Here is a 6,000-nt window from a genome sequence, read left to right as displayed (position 1 = left end):
GAGTGAGTGCTTCAGGATCTCTTGCACTTACATGTGCAGCAGAGTACAGCAATGGAAGCATGCTGGGCTCATAACCCAGAGGTAGGCAGATTGAAACTATCCTCTGCTGTATGCTTTTTTTTTTTATTAAAGTAATCCAAAACTGGGATTGATATTTTGGCTCTTTTATTTTTACTTAAAGTACAATAACTTTTACCATTTTAATTTGTTTTAATAGTATATTGACAGTATTGTTTTCTTTCAAAAATCAACTTAAATTTCTTTACCCTATTATTAAAATGGTAATTGACAAAAACAAACTACATTGTCACCAGAAGAGCAATACAAAATGTACAAGTGATATATTAAAATCATCTTTCCAGCTTGAATTTCAATGATGCATTGGGGCAACGATTTTGTGAGAAACATCTTCACCCTTAAATAAAGATTTTCTTAATTCCTTACCTGTGTGCTAATTAGATATCACCTTGTTTTCACATTAAACAGACTTCCACATGAGAAAGCAGCAAGGATGCAGTGGCGTTAATGTTTCCTGGTGTCAACTTGTATTATTTCAGTAGACATTGAAATGAGGATGCATCTTGCTGCCTTTCCAATGAAGCAAGTTTAATTTAGTAATAGGTGAAAAACCATCCCTACAAAGGTGTTAATCAGAGACTTGGCTTTGTGGACACTTTTCAGAGAACAAATTTGTTAGCATAAAAATAAAGCCAGAAAATGAAGAGCTGTTTAATCACTCAATTGGATTTTTTTTGCCAGCATATTTTTTTTCTCTGCAACCCACTGCTAAATTGTGCTTCCTAGCTGTTTTTTATAAAATCACTGAATCAAATCTAACTCTGATTACATCAGAGAAGGCCAGGTACCCTACACAATAAGAGGGGGTTTGAAATTTTGACTTGTCTACTTAAATATCACCAAAATCTGATCACAAGGTCAATTACGTTCCTGGGTGGGTTTGAACCACCAACCTTTTGGTTAATAGCCTTACACACTAACCAATTGCACCACAGAGACACTTTGCAAAAAGTACATACTGACAAAGGCTAATAAGCATTCATCAAGAACGTTTCCTAGAAAAACTTTAAAAAGTCAATAATCTGGAGAGTTTTTGTAAGATGTTTCTTCCATCAACCAATGAAGAAACACATTGGTACTTTCCCATGATGAGTGAGTGCTTCAGGATCTCTTGCACTTACATGTGCAGCAGAGTACTGCAATGGAAGCATGCTGGGCCCATAACCCAGAGATAGGCAGATTGAAACTATCCTTTGCTATATGCATTTTTTTTGTTAATTAAAGTAATCCAAAACTGGGATTGATATTTTTGCTCTTTTATTTTTACTTAAAGTACAATAACTTTTACCATTTTAATTTGTTTTAATAGTATATTGACAGTATTGTTTTCTTTCAAAAATCCACTTAATTTTCTTTACCCTATTATTAAAATGGTAATTGACAAAAACAAACTACATTGTCACCAGAAGAGCAATACAAAATGTACAAGTGATATATTAAAATCATCTTTCCAGCTTGAATTTCGATGATGCATTGGGGCAACGATTTTGTGAGAAACATCTTCACCCTTAAATAAAGATTTTCTTAATTCCTTACCTGTGTGCTAATTAGATATCACCTTGTTTTCACATTAAACAGACTTCCACATGAGAAAGCAGCAAGGGTGCAGTGGCGTTAATGTTTCCTGGTGTCAACTTGTATTATTTCAGTAGACATTGAAATGAGGATGCATCTTGCTGCCTTTCCAATGAAGCAAGTTTAATTTAGTAATAGGTGAAAAACCATCCCTACAAAGGTGTTAATCAGAGACTTGGCTTTGTGGACACTTTTCAGAGAACAAATTTGTTAGCATAAAAATAAAGCCAGAAAATGAAGAGCTGTTTAATCACTCAATTGGATTTTTTTGCCAGCATATTTCTTTTTCTCTGCAACCCACTGCTAAATTGTGCTTCCTAGCTGTTTTTTATAAAATCACTGAATCAAATCTAACTCTGATTACATCAGAGAAGGCCAGGTACCCTACACAATAAGAGGGGGTTTGAAATTTTGACTTGTCTACTTAAAGATCACCAAAATCTGATCACAAGGTCAATTACGTCCCTTGGTGTGATTGAACCACCAACCTTTTGGTTAGTAGCTGTACACACTAACTGATTGCGCCACAGAGACACTTTGCAGAAGTAAATACTGACAAAGGCTAATAAGCATTCATCTAAAACGTTTCCTAGAAAAACTTTAAAAAGTCAATAATCTGGAGAGTTTTTGTAAGATGTTTCTTCCATCAACCAACGAATAAACACATTGGTACTTTCCCATGATGAGTGAGTGCTTCAGGATCTCTTGCACTTACATGTGCAGCAGAGTACTGCAATGGAAGCATGCTGGGCCCATAACCCAGAGGTAGGCAGATTGAAACTATCCTTTGCTATATGCATTTTTTTTTGTTAATTAAAGTAATCCAAAACTGGGATTGATATTTTTGCTCTTTTATTTTTACTTAAAGTACAATAACTTTTACCATTTTAATTTGTTTTAATAGTATATTGACAGTATTGTTTTCTTTCAAAAATCCACTTAATTTTCTTTACCCTATTATTAAAATGGTAATTGACAAAAACAAACTACATTGTCACCAGAAGAGCAATACAAAATGTACAAGTGATATATTAAAATCATCTTTCCAGCTTGAATTTCAATGATGCATTGGGGCAACGATTTTGTGAGAAACATCTTCACCCTTAAATAAAGATTTTCTTAATTCCTTACCTGTGTGCTAATTAGATATCACCTTGTTTTCACATTAAACAGACTTCCACATGAGAAAGCAGCAAGGATGCAGTGGCGTTAATGTTTCCTGGTGTCAACCTGTATTATTTCAGTAGACATTGAAATGAGGATGCATCTTGCTACCTTTCCAATGAAGCAAGTTTAATTTAGTAATAGGTGAAAAACCATCCCTACAAAGGTGTTAATCAGAGACTTGGCTTTGTGGACACTTTTCAGAGAACAAATTTGTTAGCATTAAAATAAAGCCAGAAAATGAAGAGCTGTTTAATCACTCAATTGGATTTTTTTGCCAGCATATTTCTTTTTCTCTGCAACCCACTGCTAAATTGTGCTTCCTAGCTGTTTTTATAAAATCACTGAATCAAATCTAACTCTGATTACATCAGAGAAGGCCAGGTACCCTACACCATAACAGGGGGTTTGAAATTTTGACTTGTCTACTTAAAGATCACCAAAATCTGATCACAAAGTCAATTACGTCCCTGGGTGTGATTGAACCACCAACCTTTTGGTTAGTAGCCGTACACACTAACTGATTGCGCCACAGAGACACTTTGCAGAAGTAAATACTGACAAAGGCTAATAAGCATTCATCTAAAACGTTTCCTAGAAAAACTTTAAAAAGTCAATAATCTGGAGAGTTTTTGTAAGATGTTTCTTCCATCAACCAACGAAGAAACACATTGGTACTTTCCCATGATGAGTGAGTGCTTCAGGATCTCTTGCACTTACATGTGCAGCAGAGTACAGCAATGGAAGCATGCTGGGCCCATAACCCAGAGGTAGGCAGATTGAAACTATCCTCTGCTATATGCATTTTTTTTTTTGTTAATTAAAGTAATCCAAAACTGGGATTGATATTTTGCCTCTTTTATTTTTACTTAAAGTACAATTTCTTTTACCATTTTAATTTGTTTTAATAGTATATTGACAGTATTGTTTTCTTTCAAAAATCCACTTAATTTTCTTTACCCTATTATTAAAATGGTAATTGACAAAAACAAACTACATTGTCACCAGAAGAGCAATACAAAATGTACAAGTGATATATTAAAATCATCTTTCCAGCTTGAATTTCAATGATGCATTGGGGCAACGATTTTGTGAGAAACATCTTCACCCTTAAATAAAGATTTTCTTAATTCCTTACTTGTGTGCTAATTAGATATCACCTTGTTTTCACATTAAACAGACTTCCACATGAGAAAGCAGCAAGGATGCAGTGGCGTTAATGTTTCCTGGTGTCAACTTGTATTATTTCAGTAGACATTGAAATGAGGATGCATCTTGCTGCCTTTACAATGAAGCAAGTTTAATTTAGTAATATGTGAAAAACCATCCCTACAAAGGTGTTAATCAGAGACTTGGCTTTGTGGACACTTTTCAGAGAACAAATTTGTTAGCATAAAAATAAAGCCAGAAATGAAGAGCTGTTTAATCACTCAATTGGATTTTTTTGCCAGCATATTTCTTTTTCTCTGCAACCCACTGCTAAATTGTGCTTCCTAGCTGTTTTTATAAAATCACTGAATCAAATCTAACTCTGATTACATCAGAGAAGGCTAGGTACCCTACACAATAAGAGGGGGTTTGAAATTTTGACTTGTCTACTTAAATATCACCAAAATCTGATCACAAGGTCAATTACGTCCCTGGGTAGGATTTAACCACCAACCTTTTGGTTAATAGCCGTACACACTAACCAATTGCGCCACAGAGACACTTTGCAAAAAGTACATACTGACAAAGGCTAATAAGCATTCATCTAGAACGTTTCCTAGAAAAACTTTAAAAAGTCAAGTGAAGGAGATCCAACTGAGGCAGCACAAGGGAACTCTCGAAAGAGGAACAAGGCAAGAGGAAGATCTGAGACAAAGAAATCTGACTTTTACCAGAGCTGACCAGAGGAAAGCACAAACACAGTCCCCCTCTACCACAAATAATGCAGTCGAGTTTCCCACATTTGGGGAAATCACAGGGGTCAGCATACCCAGAATGCAATGAATGAACCTCACCCTGGGAGAACAATCTTCATGACCATGGTATCTCCTATGCAAAATAAGTATGATTTGGGATAGGGCTGGGGAGGGCCGCTGCTCAGGCACATCTCTGTCAAGTAAAGGAGATTCAACTGAGGCAGCACAAGGGAACTCTCATCTGGGGACAACAACTGCAGGGAGAACACATATTTTCAGATGAACATGGGAGGGCAGAAGGCTGCCTAATACTGAAGCACCCCCAAACAACAAACCAAATGCAACAACTAGTGCAAGCATTCCTGGGGGAAGGCCTGCAGCAGATGGATTTGCATATGATGTCATCCAAGCAGTGGGTCAAAGTTGGCTTCAACCCTCGTCTGCATATGAAAAGAAAAAAGGGATGTGCAGGGCATGGCGTCCTTTTGTGGCGCTTGGATGAACCCTCCTTCGGTGTGGGGCTCATGTTGGCTATGCCCCAGCCCCTGAAGCATTCAAGATGATTTCTTGCAGCAGCTGGGCACTGTAACAGCTCCAGAGTTGCTCTGTAAAGCATGTAAAAGGGTGTGGGCCCTGCAGCACTACCTGTAGTATGCATTGTGCGTTGGAAGGCACAAAGTAAGCAGACGGGAGAGGTCAGGATAGTGCGCAAGGGCATAGAAGGGAGCGGCTCAAGAAAAGAGAAGTGGAAACAGACAGCAAACTAGGCTGGAGAAAGACCTGAGGCAAAGAGATCTGAATTATATGAGAGCCGACCAGAGGAAACACAAATTATGCAGTCAAGTGTCCCACATTTGGGGAAATCGCAGGAGCAGCACACCCAGAGTGCAATGGGTGAGCCTTGCCCTGGGAGAAGCACCTTCCTGATCATAGTATATCACCTGGCAGGTAAATAGGAGTTGGGCTAGAGCTGGGGAGGGTCGCTGCTCGTGCACCCCCCTGTCAAGTGAAGGAAATCCAACTGAGGCAGCACAAGGGAACTCTCGAAAGAAGAACAAGGCTAGAGGAAGATCTGAGACAAAGAAATCTGACTTTTACCAGAGCTGACCAGAGGAAAGCACAAACACAGTCCCCCACTACCACAAATAATGCAGTCGAGTTTCCCACATTTGGGGAAATCACAGGGGTCAGCATACCCAGAATGCAATGAATGAACCTCACCCTGGGAGAACAATCTTCATGACCATGGTATCTCCTATGCAAAATAAGTATGATTTGG

General features: G+C 38.0%; 3 non-coding genes across 3 annotated transcripts; all 3 read right to left on the bottom strand.

Moving 5' to 3' along the window:
* Window positions 1-4,707: 4,707 nt before the first annotated feature.
* Window positions 4,708-4,871, bottom strand: LOC135001142 (U1 spliceosomal RNA). The gene has a single exon (XR_010202684.1). It is a non-coding gene; the product is annotated as a U1 spliceosomal RNA (small nuclear RNA).
* A 643-nt stretch (window positions 4,872-5,514) lies between these two features.
* Window positions 5,515-5,677, bottom strand: LOC135001152 (U1 spliceosomal RNA). Its single transcript, XR_010202692.1, has one exon. It is a non-coding gene; the product is annotated as a U1 spliceosomal RNA (small nuclear RNA).
* A 152-nt stretch (window positions 5,678-5,829) lies between these two features.
* On the bottom strand, window positions 5,830-5,993 carry LOC135001141 (U1 spliceosomal RNA). The gene has a single exon (XR_010202683.1). It is a non-coding gene; the product is annotated as a U1 spliceosomal RNA (small nuclear RNA).
* Between the last annotated feature and the right edge of the window lie 7 nt (window positions 5,994-6,000).

This window comes from Pseudophryne corroboree, unplaced genomic scaffold (assembly GCF_028390025.1).
Source record: "Pseudophryne corroboree isolate aPseCor3 unplaced genomic scaffold, aPseCor3.hap2 scaffold_162, whole genome shotgun sequence".
Taxonomy (NCBI): domain Eukaryota; kingdom Metazoa; phylum Chordata; class Amphibia; order Anura; family Myobatrachidae; genus Pseudophryne; species Pseudophryne corroboree.
Note: the sequence above shows the minus strand (reverse complement) of the source record. Positions and strands in the feature narration are given on the sequence as shown.